A 15,202-nucleotide genomic window follows, 5' to 3' on the forward strand; every position below is an offset into this window, starting at 1 on the left:
CTTTTCAAATAACTCTCCAGGAGCCAAGCACAAAGTTTGGGACAAACCGTGGACTTGCCTGTCATTTCTGTAAGGACTGTGCGTGATGTTCACCACGAGCCCCTGGGGTGGGGAAGAGGGCTCTGCATCAAGGAACAGACCGATGGTGAAGGCAGCACCGGAAAGCCCATCATTTCTCCAGCCCATACACACCCGGGAGTTGGGTATGCCATTTGTTCAGTTGGCCTACGAGAATAGGTTCCTATTAACTAACTTTGATCCTAGTGATCTGGAGCCGTCCATAGGAAACCAAGAGGGTTGACAGACACATTTGTTGCATATTTCAGGTACTCCCCAAAGGTTTGGTGCTGTGAGGGGTGACGGGGCGGGGAGGGAGGAGACGGCTATGCCAGCAAAATCGGTATTCCAGGAAAACAGTCTGAGGGCCATGCTGCAGGGGGTTAGCTCTGATTGTTCTAGATAATGAGCGTGTGCTACGTCCTCATATATATTTACATTATAAATGTATAAAGGCACACGCACACACAGCAGTATCTTTAATTTGAGCAAGTAAGACATTTCGGCTCCCTACCTTTGGCTAATTCTCTAAGCTGCGAGGTTTATTGTGCTGTAGAATACTCCTCCACCTGGATGTAAAGCAATTTGCATTTCCTCAAGTGTGAAACCAATTCGCCGCAGGTATAGACCCAAGTAATTACAAATATCAGATGCAAGTTTAGTAATTGCATGTCTTGTCTGAAAGTGGTATTCATAGAAAATATAACTTGAGGGGAGCATATCAAGAGTTTGTTTGCCTGAAGAACAAAGCCCTCACAGATAGCTGGTGAGCTGCGATCAGGTTGAAAAGTCAGTCTAATCTCTACGTTTAACGAGGTTGATGAAGAAAACTCATTAATTCCAATTTTTGGAGAAATATGTTCACGCTGGGCATGGAGGAAAGGAGGACTTAAACAGGTGGCCTGAGATTCGGGAAAAAGCCCGATTGGTTTTAAACTGCAACTCGGAACGAAGACAGAATGTTGATACTATCAGCGTCTGGCAGGCAGCTCGGTGGAATATTTAGCCTTGCTAGATTGGGCTTCATACCAACCAGACGAGGTTTATTTCGGAAACTGGAAATCTGATGGAGATATGACGGAGATATGAGGGCAATAACCCTAAGCTGGCCCAAAAGAGTGCTGTGTGCAGGTGATTTGGGGGTGTGGTGGGGGTGATATGGGGGAAGAAAGGCAGAGAGGTTTATGATTGATTTTTTTTATTTTTTTTAACGTTTATTTTTGAGACAGAGAGAGACAGAGCATGAGTGGGGGAGGGGCAGAGAGAGAGGGGACACAGAATACGAAGCAGGCTCCAGGCTCAGAGCGGTCAGCCCAGAGCCCGACGCGGGGCTCGAACCCATGAACTATGAGATCATGACCCGAGCCGAAGTCGGACGCTCAACTGACTGAGCCACCCAGGTGCCCCAGGTTTATGATTAATTTGAAAGAAGTAAGACATATCTCTTACCTGTAAATAATTTAAGTAGAAGCTTTCTGGGAGAAAAAGGCATCTTAATAAAGTCAAATAATCCAATTGGCTCTTCTGCCATTTCGGGTCTTTTTGGTCTCTGTCGTGTCCACTGATGTAAGTTCTATTCCCTGGGTCTCCTCTGCAGAAAAACTCAATCCTTCCTTCCCATGACCAGTGACACTGTTGAAGGCAGCTGTGGTATGTTCTGTAATTGTCTCTTTTGAGGATCGGATACTCCTGTTTCCTTCAAACCTTCCTCTTCATATATTCAGCCATTTCCTCCGCCTGTTTCTTTTCCCAGAATTCATTCGTCAGACATTTATTGTGCACTAACTGTATGCCAGGCATGCCCAAAGCTAGGGCTCTGAATCAAAAAGGATCTGTTCCCTTCCATAAAGGAGGGCTGAGGCTAGTCGTGAGACAAATGCAAAATCTATGCCAGAATAGGTGCTGTACTAGGGATATGCATAGAGTCTTACGGAAGAAGCGTTTGTCTGTTTTGTGCAGAAATAAGCAAAATGTGTCGGGTGGGGTTTGATACAGAGCAGAGAGGGTCTCTTGTGTCTTAGGATTTAAAATCTCTCATCTGCAACTACACTTATGTGCCCCTTTTCGTACCTAATGCCATTTATGTATGACTTTGATCTCTGTTTCTCTGTCATACTTGTCAAAAATTGTTTATTTTATTATTATTATTTTTATTTAATTTTCTTTTTAATGTTTATTTGAGAGAGAGAGAACATGAGCAGGGGAGGGGCAGAGAGAGAGGAAGAGAGACGGTCCTAAGCAGGCTCTGCAAGTCAGTGCAGAGCCTGATGCAGGGCTTGAACTCAAACTGTGAGATCATGACCTGACCTGAAATCAAGAGTTGGTGGCTTAACTGACTGAGCCACCCAGGCACCCCGATTCTTATTTTTATTTTTAATAAAATAAATTTTATTTCATTTTTATTATTTTAATAATCTTATTATTTAATAATATTTTATTATTAATATCTTCTTTTATTGTACCAACTCCTTCTACTTTAAAAAATGATTTTTGTGTCGCTTATAGCTTTCTGAGTTTATTTTCAGCCTTCTTGATCTCTAGTATATTCTTTTAATTCTATACATTTCCTCTGGGTACTGCTTTAGCCACATTCCAAAGATTGTTTTTTTAATGTTTATTTATTTTTTGATAGAGAGAGAGGGAGAGAGAGAGAGAGACAGAACATGAGTGGGGGGAGGGCCAGAGAGAGAGGGAGACACAGAATCTGAAGCCGGCTCCAGGCTCCGAGCTGTCAGCAAGAGCCCGACGTGGGGCTCGAACCCATGAACCGTGAGATCACGACCTGAGCCGAAGTCGAACACTTAACCGACTGAGCCACCCAGGTGCCCCAACTCCAAAGGTTTTGGTGTATGAGGGTCTTGTGGTTGCTCAGTTATAAACAACTTGTAAAGTTGGCTTTGTCCCACCCCAAAGTCCTCACAGTGACTCTCCTCAGATCCTGACGTCCCTGCCAAGAGGACGCTTGGAGCACTCACCCCTGCAGAGGGCCACCCTCCTTACAGGGTCCCTTTGCCCTCCACAGCCATTTTGAAGGGAGCAGCAACATTGGCTCGAATTAGGGTGGACGGTGAGGGGAGCTGGCAAATGGGTATGTTTTTCTTAGCCGTGTTGCCAACGTGAGAAATTGAGCTTGGAGAAAGACCCCTTGCCAGAACAACTAGTTAAAACAAGAATGTTGATTGCGTCCGGATTTCATCAGAATGTGATGAGGTGCATCATTAAGCAAGGTGGGAGGCGGTGGACTTGTGAACATCTATTCTCCTCACTCAAAGCGGTAGGGTTCAGCGTGAGCACAGGTGATCCTCGTAAAGCTCTGTTTCAGGTGGGTGCCTGCTGGGCTGGCGCTCAAGGCGATGATGATGTCGCCCATTGGGTCCTTGCTCTGTTCCCTCCCTTCTTAAAATCACTTTGCCTTCTGAATGCAGTGGTCTCATGTTCCTCTTACCTCTTTTCCTATGAAAAGCCGCCCTTAAGAAAGGATCCAGAAAGTCCGAGATACAAATGATGGATACTTGATGTACTGCCTCATCCAGACGGACACTCGTTTTGAAGGGAACACAAAACCTGAAGTTGAAGGAAATCAGCGTGATTTGTAGACCTATGGGGGACTATTTGTAGGCAGCAGGAGATCCAGACTCTCGTGTGGGTGGGGGCTTGGCTGGGATCTTAAGTGGATGAAGAAGTTTAGGTGGTTCTCCCTCAGAGGCCATCCCCCCCGCCCCCCGGGGACCTTCAGCTGTATCTGGAGACATTTTTGGTTGTGCTAACTGCTGTGGAGGGTACTTACTACTGGCATCTAGTGAGTAGAGGCCCGGGATGCTGTTAAACAGCTTACAATGTGTAGGACAGCATCCCCCCGCCTCACCAAGAATTATCTGAACCCAAATGCCAAGAGTTCCGAGGTTTAGAAAGCTTGGCTTAGAGAGACATGTATTTGGTAGTGACATTGGACCCCGTATTGAAGATAGAGCAGGGAGAGTTTCAGTGTGCTGACTGGAGAGCACCTTCCTTGAATAAAAGGGCTCTCACTCTTTAGCAGTCAACTTATTGTCCCATGACCCAGTGTAGACAGATCTTCTGACTTCTTCGGAGAATTAAAACAAAACAAAACAAAACAAAAACATCTTTTTACATGAAATTTCTACATTTAAAAATAGCAAGCTTTAGTCCAAATGAACAATGGTTAAGGGAGCCACACCAGACTCGGCTTCCCAGTGGCTACTTACAAGCCCTGACCCAGACAGTCTTGCCCCAGCCACGTAGTTGTGGGCTCTAAATCCAGGGCTTCAAGGTATCTGGAAATTTGTGGTCATCTGTCCTGTCCCCAAAGACCACGACCGTACTACTGAGGCAGGAGCCAAGGAGAGGTCTGCTTCAGCTGTGTGGGGGGGGGCGGGGGGAAAGTATGAATGTTCTAAAACTGTTCTAGCACCATTTGACATAGTTTCCCAAAGCAATTTTACCTGTTCCTCTTGTAAAAGTCTCTTGGGTTCTGGATTCAGATTCTGGACATTTCAGATTCTGGACCTTTCTCTCACTAATCCAAGTATCTACTCGACAGAGTTGTTGCAAGGATTAAGGAAGAGAATATACATGAAAGTCTGTAGTGTAGAGTTGTGTGACACTGAAAGAATTGTTAGCGGACCCAGATGCAAAGATAATACGACACTGTTTGACTGAGACTGTAGGTTTTTGTTTTGGGTGTTTTTGTTTTGTTTTGGGTGTTTTCTTTTTTTTAACTGGGTAGAATTAGTGACCAGCTCCTGGGATAATGAGGTGAGTTCACTCAGCTTGAATTTGGAGGGTAAACACATGTCCTTTGTGTCTGGGAGGTATGCTTGAGATTTCCTTTGTCTCTCCCTGCTTTGGGGAAAAGCAAATTTGGCATGGCCTTTGAATGTCTGACTCCCCCACACTTTTTTTTTTCTCTAGTGTGGAAGCTTTGTAAATTTGCCTTGTTAAAAACAAGCCCCATCTTCATACCTGCTGAAACCTAGTTCTCGTCCAGAGGCTATGCGATGAACAAAGGGGGCTAGTAATACCGACCGCACGGGGTGCAGACAGCCTGGCCCACGCAGGTACACCGCTCCAGCCGGGGAGGGCGGCTGTGTGTAAAGGACGCCTTTTATTGTGACTCTTTCACCTCCCCCAGCCCAGCCCTGGGCCGTGAGAAGAGGAGCGTTGTCAAAGAGACAGGCCAATTTTACCCATCTTACACAATAGCGCATTACAGACTTTCCAAGAAGACGCCGTTCAGGGTGAATCACCAAATTCAGGATGAAAAGGTTTTGATTTGCAAAAGCGCTCAAGCATTTCTCCTTAGAGCCGGAGATGGCAAGGCAGGAACCGACGTGCGTGCAGCTGCCTCACCTTTGGGCCAGGTGCACTGGCACGCGCTCCGAGGTGGTGCGGGGCTCGTGCAGCCGGCATTCACAGGCGCCTTTGTCACACCCTGGGTGCCCGGGGCCGTGAGTGCCTTACTTAAAGGCAGAAAAGAGTGAGAGGGTGCTGGTGATGGCGGGGTATTGAAATGTGTGGAACGGAGTCGAAACACGAATTGCAGGTTCACGTCGACTGGAATTACTGTTAAAATTTTCCGGACCTCAATTGGGTTTCGTGAACACAGGGAAGAGGTGATGAGCAAGGATGCTAGACTGAGGATTGTATCATTTGGGATGATTTCAGCTACAAATAGCAGAGAAATCTCTCTGAGATGACACAAGCCCTTCTACTCAAAGTTTGGGCTTAGAACTAGCAACATCACCCCCACCCGGGAGCTCGGAATTGTGGGATCCTCAGCTCCAGCCCACCCCTTCTGGATCCGAATCTGCATTTTGACAAGAGACATGGGTTACTTGTCTGCACACATTGTAGTTTGGGAAGCACAGCATTAAACAAGGACCTTTTTTTTTTTTTTTTTTTAAATGCATTTCAGATAGCAAGCCGGCTAGGGGTCAGCAGTGCGGGGGTCCTTAACTCAGCAAGTCAACGATGTCAAGGAGGACCTGGGTGTTTTCCATTTTTCTGCTCTGCTGTGCTGTGTGTGCTTCCTTTTCCACTCAGATTTATCTTTCTGTGGTCACAAGATGGCTGTAGAAGCTGCAGGCTTTACCTCCCAGCACAGCGGAGGGAGGGGGTAGGAAAGGGAAGCTTCCCCCTCCTATACGCCTTTTTGACAGCAGGGAAACATTTGCCAGAAGCCACTCAATAGATTTCTCCTCGTGTTACACGTCTCATATCTGATTGTCTAGAACTACAGCGTGTTGCCCATTCCTAAATCGGGTGCTGGCAGAGGGACTGGAATAAGGACGGTTGGCTAAGGCCAGTGCACATTTACCCTCTGGGACGAGGTAGGAGCCTGGCCTCCTTGGAAGCACATGGTGTAAGCAGAAACACAGTGTGTTTCTGTAACTGGGAAGAAACAAAGGTGGGTGGGGGAGAGAGCTGGTGGGAAAAGCAACGGTGTGCATGCTGCGAGAGCTTTCTGGAGGCTGGTCACTTTTGTCTTGGGACATGAAGAATTTCCTCTTGAATGTTTGAGAGTTGAAAAAGAAGTCACTCTGAGAGCCCCTCCTATGACTGATCCAAGAGAGACTGTCCCAGGGACATATATAGCCTTGGATAGTTTGTGCCACAGGAAATTGTTAATGATAGAACAATGCAGTTTTACAATTTTAGGCCTAGACAGCTAGGAAGGATTCTTTTCAAAAAATTTTTTTATGAAAAAAATTTTTTAATGTTTACTTATTTTTGAGAGGGAGAGAGACGGAGAGTGAATGGGAGAGGGGCGGAGAGAGAAGGAGACACAGAATCTGAAGCAGGCTCTAGGCTCTGCAGTGCTTCCCAGGCTAATGCGAGCACTTTCTCCTTTCCGGCTCCCTCCCTGCTCCCTTTCTTTCTCCTGCACAGAGCCCGACGCGGGGCCTGAACCTGTGAACCACAAAATCATGACCTGAGCCAAAGTTGTACACTCAACCGACTGAGCCACCCAGGTGCCCCAAAAGGATTCTGTTTTTTTTTTTTTTTTATGTTTATTTATTTTTTTAGAGGGAGGGAGACAGAGTGTGAGTGGGGGAGGGGCAGAGAGAGGAGACACAGAATTCATCCGAAGCAGGCTCCAGGCTCTGAGCTGTCGGTACAGAGCCCGACACGGGGCTCAAACCCACAAATCGTGAGATCATGACCTGAGCCAAAGTCAGACACTCGATTGACTGAGCCATCCAGGTGCCCCTTTACTGACTTACTTTGAAAGACTGGGATAGATCCAGTGGATCCCTGAGCCTGTATTTTCCCTCTTATACTCTTATTTCTGAGGGGCCGAAAGAGAAGAGGCAAATACAGCATTAGACTGCTACAGTAATAAACGTATCATGTTTAGGTCAGAGGAGACTTTCTGCACACTATTCTTTGCCCTGTTTCTGACCACGTTGAGAATATTGGATTAGTTCCTAGCACTGTGTTTTAAGGAGGACATTAAAAAGACCCTGGGTAACGATGATGATGAAAAAATTACGGACAGACATTATACTAAACACTTAAAGTTTTTTTTCACTAAATCATTACGAAATCCCTTTGAGGCAGACATGCCAAAGTTGGAAAAACTGAAGCTCAGGGAAATGCATGAGCCTATGGACAGCTACTTAACAGTGGTGCTGGGATCTGAACTCAGGACCATCTGACTCCAAAGTCTATGCCTTTCACACCACGATAATCATTAATTTATCTAAACATTTATTATATGCTAGGCATTGTTCTAGGTGATTTATCTTAACAATCCTCACTAAACACCTAGGAAGCGGGGAATGTTTGTTACTCCGTCTCACAGGTAAGGAAATTGAAGCTTAGACTCTCTGAGTAACCTACCTGTCTCCACACACCTGTCCCTGGGTGCGGGTATGAACCTATGCCCGTCTGACTCCGGAGCTCCAGGGCTCACTGCTACCCTATTGCTTGCAGATGTCAGAGCAAAATTTCGTATCCTCTCTTGCTCAAGAGAGCAGAATTAGGATTTGGAAGAACTTTCTAAGAATCCGTCTGTGCCAACAAGACTATCTCAGCTACAGCTCTCCTTCAGTGGTTGGCTGAACTCACCATATGTAAGCAGATGTCGAATCGGGTCATTTCCAGAGTCTTTGTCAAGAATAGGGGTCTGTAAGTGGTCTGCCTTTTTAGGTGCCGGGTCATTTGGCGATTGGAAGGGTGCACTTGGCAAGAGGAAGAGGTAGGTGGAGAAAGATTCCATTATCTTCAGGTTCTTTGCTCCCCCACACTCAGACCCCACCGCCGGCTCTCACGCTCCGGCTGCCCACACTGGCAACTTACTGTCAGTGATGCTCTTTTCCACATCTGGACCAGTCTGTTTCCACATTTTTCCTTTGAAATAAGACTTGGACCCGTATTTAGATATATTCGCCACTTCCCCAAACACCCACGCTTGATGATCTAAAAGCCTGTGTCTTCGCGTTGTGAGCGACGGGTTAGCGCTTCCCTGAATGCAAAGCTGGGGTCACACTCGACTGCGGAAAGTGCTTGCCCAATTTCTGTGGACTTAAGATTAGTCCGTGGCAGCCCTGATTTGTTCTGAGAAACGTATACAAATAGAACGTTTGCCCAGAGAAGCATTTCCAAATGTCTCAGGCCAGCTTAGCTCCATTCTGGGAAGAAACAGAATGATGGCTCAGCGACTTGAAACTCAAAAAAGCGAAGGAATCCTGTCTTTGAAACAGGGGGCTGGGGCTCCAAAGGTGGCTTCCCAGGCTAATGCGAGCACTTTCTCCTTTCCGGCTCCCTCCCTACTCCCTTTCTTTCTCCTGAGCTCTGCTCCCTTCCGGTGTCTGCCTTTTCACTTTGAAAACCATTGGTTTCAAAAAGGCATCTTTGGCTGTTAGTTTTGTGTGTGTCTGATTTTATGGGTTTGTGGAGCTCCTGAAATTAAATTAATTTTAAATGGGTTTTAATTACTAATGCTTTGGGCCATTGCCTTTCGCAAAGTCAACAAAACAATCAGGGTTACCTTAGTTTGTCTCTTTGAGGACTGTACGCATTCATTTGGGCTCCTGGTAAACAGAAGAGCTTTCGAACTAAAAAAGTAAACACATAAAATAAAACCACTGCTATATTTGAACATCTGAATTTATTTTTCTCTCAAAAAAAAAAAAAAAACCAGCCACCTTTGACTTAGGAAAGAGGATTTTACATGTGCACGAAAGGATTTTTGTTTGTCAATAATATCTCATTATTTTTCAAAGGTGGGGCGAGTCTCCGTCATAATATTATGCTATGTAAATGCCAAAGCAGAAGGTGAATTATGACCCGTAGGTTTGAATTCTCTTCTCGGCCCCACACAGAATACTTTGTATGTGACATTTGAGAAATGGGATTGCTTCTCAATATAGTGTCCCCTCGTAAATTAAGGGTAATCAACTCCTAGCTCAAGACTGAAGGGATAATGAGATGATGTTCAAAATGGCTTTTAAGTTTCTACCTATAGAGGTTGAAGGTGAAAAAGGAATAATGCAATGCCTGTGAGTACCCCCTCCCAGGAGGGAAGGCTACTCATGCTGCTCCCAGTGGAATGTTCTGTTCAATCAGGGGCCATCACTTGAGTGCTTTGATAATAAGCTCAGATTGACTGCAGATAAAAATGAGAAAGGTTGACTAAGTCATTTAGTCCCTTGACAATTTTGCAAACCAAGTGATTTCTGTAAGGATCAGTCTTAAAAGCATGGATGGCTGCCCAAAATAACCCAAGTTCTGGGTTCTACCCACTGCCCCTTCTCCCAGAAAATATTGCAAGATTTTGGCTGTTTTCTCTGAAAATTAACATCAAACTGCCTTTCTCTAAATGTAGGCTATTATTATTAACGATTCCCAAGTGGTCTGTAATACCTCTTTCATCCGTCTTAGTTGAAAATGTGCTAAAATACACCCAGGTATGGTTGCCAGCTGGTTAATTCATTAATCAGTTACATTCATTGTATAGTGTGGCCAATATAAGAATTTTTCTAAGGGGCGCCTGGGTGGCGCAGTCGGTTAAGCGTCCGACTTCAGCCAGGTCACGATCTCGCGGTCCGGGAGTTCGAGCCCCGCGTCGGGCTCTGGGCTGATGGCTCAGAGCCTGGAGCCTGTTTCCGATTCTGTGTCTCCCTCTCTCTCTGCCCCTCCCCTGTTCATGCTCTGTCTCTCTCCGTCCCAAAAATAAATAAATGTTGAAAAAAAAAATTAAAAAAAAAAAAAAAAAGAATTTTTCTAAGCAGAATATAACTCTATATCTGTGTCCAACTATATTAATACAGAAGATCATCAGAAGGAAGGAGTGATTTAAAATAAACGCTCTGAATTTGAGTTACTTGGGACAAATGCAGAAAGACAAGTAACTTTTTTTCCCTTTTAGTTTCTCCCTAGAACTGACTTCCCAGCAATCCTACTGAAGTCACAGAATACTGCATGTGCAAAGCCAAATTAAAACACAGGTAATTATTTATCAGTAACACCAACACATTGCGTTTGTCTAATGCTTTACAGTTTCTAAACTGGTTAAGCTCATCCTCCTTACCGTACCAGCTTATTTTTCTTCAGACGTTTTTAAAATAATCTATGCAATTGTCCTGCCTTTATAATAGAAGTCATCTTCATTTATTTAGTCCTTGTTGGGGTCGTGTCTGTTTGAAAATTTAAGAAGCAGATGATGTCTGAGAATATTCCTGAAGCTCAGATTCCAAGGTGAGGCATAAACACAGGCAGACATGTGTTCCACCACACCCCTCCACACACCACACAAATACACACCACACACACACACACACACACACACACAGCTTCTTTCCCCTTTTTCTTGGCTGATATTCCCAGTCAGAAATGACTTTTCTTTCAAATCCCCCTTGATAACTCATAGTATGTGTTATTGCTTTCAATGGCTGCCCACCACTGGAGTTTTCTTTAAAGGCAAAGAGTCTGGATAGGAGAAAAATGAATCCGAGGAAGGAAAAAAAGAGTTTGAAGAAGAAAACACAATTAGGTAAAAAAGAGAAAAGCAAATGACGTACCTTTTAGTTACGCGATCCTTCCCAAACTGTGCTTTTCTCTGTGACATATAATTTAGGCTCCACGCGGATTCTTAGTAGTTGGGAATACATTTGGAATAAATTGTCTTGTTTTGATGACTCTTAAATATAGACCACTATTTGAAAAAATCATAGCTGATAAATTGCTTTCTCAATCAAACAGGACCAGCGGAATTGACCAGGAGGAACCTCAGAAAGGAAACAGGAGGGGAGGTATGTGGTGAAATGCTGGGGTTTGATAGGGTCACAGACAGGCGTGCTGCTGGCTGGGCTCTGTTTGTACTCAGTTTTCCTTCAAACCCAAAACTGCTCTTAAAAATAGTCCAGTCAAAAAGAAGCAGCATTGGTGGGGACACCTGGGTGGCTCAGTGTGTTGACTGTCCGACTTTGGCTCAGGTCGTGACCTCTGCTGCCAGCACAGAGCTTGGAGCTGCTTCAGATTCTGTGTCTCCCTCTCTCTCTCTGCCCCTCCCCCCACCCTCTCTCTCAAAAATCAATAAACATTTATAAAAAAAAAAAACAGAAGAAGAAGAAACGAAGCCACTCTCACCGTGGGCATTTGGCTGCCTCCTCCCTGCACCACCAGGCCTGGTCAGAGCCTCTGTTCTCTGCACCCATGGAGCCCTTCAGGACCCCCAGACAGCCCTCGGCTAACAGCTGTCCTGTGTCCCTCTCAGTAAAGGGACTGGGGACAAGCTGCTCACGACAGAGTCCCCGGGGGTGGACGAGGAGGCCCTGAGCGGGGTCTGCCCGAGAGACACCAGAGAGTGAGATGTGGTTTAATGAAGTAAAAGTGGTAAACTGAACCCAAAGAAGGACCGCCTCCCCAGAGGCCCACTTCTGAAGATGACTCATGGACTGGGGACCCTCCCCGAGGCCATCTTGGGAGGCACGGGCTCAAGATGGAGGGCCACATGAGGGAAGGAACCCGGTCACTCTGTCACCTCTGGAGCAGAGTCACCCCTTCCAGGAACGCTGGGTCGAACAGGGGCTACTGGCTCCACAGAAAGTCCGGGAAATCATAAGACCTGCCAGTTGTGATTGATTTCTCCTGAGTTGTTAGGGTTGGAATCCAGGTCTCTTAGTTAATACCTTTGGGGACATCCGTCCGCCCGGGGCCCCTGCCTGCCCACACTGGCCACATACAGAGGAGAGAAGAAGACTCAGAAGGGTGGGATCCCCGGGATCTCGTGGGCAGCACCAGGCTTCCTGCAGCAGAAGGAAACCTTAAATCAGGAAAATGAGCCTCACCCAGGGACAGGGAGAGGGGCCCCACCACTCTGTCCTAACTTGCTCTGGTGTGAGAAAAGGGACATGGCCTGGCCCTGCTTTGAGCCCCCTAGGTCTGCTGTAGGGCCAGGTGGGCCTGGAGTAGTGGGGGCTCCAAGCTGCCATCAGCCCTTTGCACTTGAGCCCGTGCCTGTGTAAGTGACATCCCTTTCTGTTTCAGGGCCAAGTTAGGGAGAACTGCTTTCTGGCCCCTGGCTGGCCTCCCCTTCCCCCGGCCCGACTACTCTGCCCTGGTTGTCGGGCACTTGTTTATCTTAGAGGCAGAACATTCCCCGGGGTTCTGAGCCATCGGTAGAGACCCACAGGACGCTGGCACTTGGAGACCGCGCTGTGGAGCGCGATGCAGCCATGGAGGGCCTGCCGCCCGTCACCAGATCCACGTTCCAGCTGGCCTTGGAGCACCTGGGTGGTGGTGGGGGCGCTCTGTGGGTGATTTCTGAAAGCTGGAGCCGTGTCCCGGGCCTCTGTGTGTTTCCCTGGGAGATCCCGGTCTGTACCATGGTGCTGGTTTGAGTGTAAAGAGACTACGAACTTTAAGAAGTGTGAAGGCTCTAGGCAAACCGTGTTCTGCCTGCAACAAAGTCTGTGGCGAACGTGGTGAGAATTTCGCACCAGTGACACAGGCCGATGAGGCCCTCAGGCACCTGGGGCGGAGGCCGGTCCTCTCACATACAGACCTTGTGCTTGTCGGCGATGAAAACAAACCTGAGCAGGTCGTCACTCCAAGACGTCACCGTCAACTCCCTGAAAAAGGCACAGAGGAGCCAGCCCCCTAAATTTTCCCAAGCAACTGATGAAAAACCCGTCTTCAAGGCATCAGAGAAGGACAGAGGACAACTTCAGGAGGAAATAATGGGTGGTTTGAAGGAAAGTCTAGAACCATCCAAACAAGAAGTTGCAAGATGGACCAGAGAGTCCAGGAAAAGGAGGAGGAGAGAGAAGGGCTGGAGCAGCCAAACGCAGGGATGCGGCAGGTCTCGAGAGAGAAACTCCGCCAGTTGATATCAAAGGCTGAAAACCTGCTGATGACCTTCCCTTTCTCTGATCTCCTTAGAGAGAGGGGCAGACAAGCAAAAGAGAAGATGGCAATGGCCCCATCCACCGGTCAGTAGTTGATCTTAAGAGTGTCATCGACGATGCTGACTTCAGGGTGTCCCTTCAAAGTACGAAGAGGAAAATCAAGAAATAGCCAGACAACTGTGGGAAGGAAAACAAACAAATGAACAGCTCGCAGGACAAATAACAAGACTCCAAACCGAAGAAGCACCTTTGTAGCGTGAAAATTCACAGCTTGAAAGTGAGATTCTGCAGTTGAAGCTGAAGCTTCCAATTCTGCCTGGATTACATCAAGAACACATCGTGCAACGTCACAGACAGTTGTTTGAGGAGGAAACAGGCTGCTTGGGAGTCAAGAAGAAACTTCCCAGCATGTGTAGAAGCACGAACTGCACAAATCAGATTCCCAGCCTCTAGAGGAAGACGGCCGAAGACGGGCAAAGAATGGAGAGAAGCACTGCCTCCAATCGAAAGAGATCCGTGGGGCCCCTGGGTGGCTCAGTTGGTTGAGCGTCTGACCCTTGGTTCCGGCTCAGGTCGTGACCTCCTGGTTCATGAGACTGAGCCCCGCCTCAGGCTCTGCACTGACAGTGTGGAGCCTGCCTGGGAATCTCTCTCTCCCTCTCTCTCTGCCCCTCCCCCACTCTCCTCTCTCCCCAAACAAATAAATCCTCTTCCCTGAGGACAGAGCTGGAGAAAGCTGGACGGCAGCTGTGTTGACTGGAGGAACCTCGAGGAGCTGAGAGAAGGAAAGGATCACCACAGGCAAATGCTGGCCAACGCCACGTCTGACTCCCAGCCTTTCCCAAGTGGCCCGTTGGCTCCCGGTGCTCCACTCACAGCCCACAGAGGCCCGCAAGTGTCCAGGGGTCCCCTGGGCCACCAGCCCCCCAGGGAAGAGGAGGGTCACGTGCTGAGGGCTCAGGGATCGAGGCTCCCCTGCAGGTGTGGCCCGGCCCACGGCAGCCGGGTCCTGGTCACCCACAGCCTCGGCGCATCTGCAAGTGTTTTCTGTCTTCACAGTCGTTTTCACTGATCTCTTCTTGGTTTAGTTGCTGTCATTTAATTGCTGCTACGGTCGTTCTTATTCAAGTAGATACAACATAATTTTGGGATAGTGTTTTTCAAATAAAGATTCATTTGATATAATTCTTGTGAATACATTATTTTCACATCATTGGACACTGCAGATTTAGATAATGTAAGTATTGTATTTTGATTTAAATAAAAAGTCCACTATTATTTTATCCATCATTAAAATTTGGCACGCATACTGAGATTTAAAACAATAAAGACCATTTTTGTATGGCATCAGCATTTTTGTGTGTCATTTTCAGATACATGAACATGTATTAGAACTCTGTACAAGAATTTAATATTTTCCTGAATGACTTGATTTTTTTTAATTGGGAAAAAAAAACCTAAATAATAAGATCACTCCATTAGAAGGTCATAATATTTCAGTTAGATCAGCTCTAAATTCATAGATTAATTTAGGGGAGTTTAAATTTTGCAACTCATTTTTTTCATTGAAAAATTTTTTTGTTTTATTTAAGATATTGTTTGTTTGAATGTTTTCAACTCCCATACAGTTAAACATTTTTGTTTTTTTTTTTAAGATTTTTATTTTTAAGGAACCTCTACATCCAACATGAGGCTTGAACTCAGAAATCCAAAATCAAGAGTCACACGCTCCACCGACTGAGCCAGCCAGACACCCTAAAATAAAAGTTTTC

At 46.4% G+C, this 15,202-nt stretch overlaps 1 pseudogene across 1 annotated transcript in view; it reads left to right on the forward strand.

Annotated features, from left to right (window-relative positions):
• Nucleotides 1-14,502, forward strand: part of LOC147580717 (melanoma inhibitory activity protein 2-like) — a 31,021-nt pseudogene extending 16,519 nt beyond the window's left edge. Inside the window, exons 2-6 of the transcript XR_015250906.1 lie at nt 10,451-10,529; nt 10,680-11,333; nt 11,644-13,307; nt 13,560-13,875; nt 14,157-14,502. The product of XR_015250906.1 is annotated as a melanoma inhibitory activity protein 2-like (transcript). The remainder of the gene's footprint in view (nt 1-10,450; nt 10,530-10,679; nt 11,334-11,643; nt 13,308-13,559; nt 13,876-14,156) is intronic.
• The last annotated feature ends 700 nt before the right edge of the window (nt 14,503-15,202 follow it).

Source organism: Puma concolor, chromosome B2 (assembly GCF_028749965.1).
Source record: "Puma concolor isolate L17-30 chromosome B2, mPumCon1.1.hap2, whole genome shotgun sequence".
In the NCBI taxonomy this organism is placed as follows: Eukaryota; Metazoa; Chordata; class Mammalia; order Carnivora; family Felidae; genus Puma; species Puma concolor.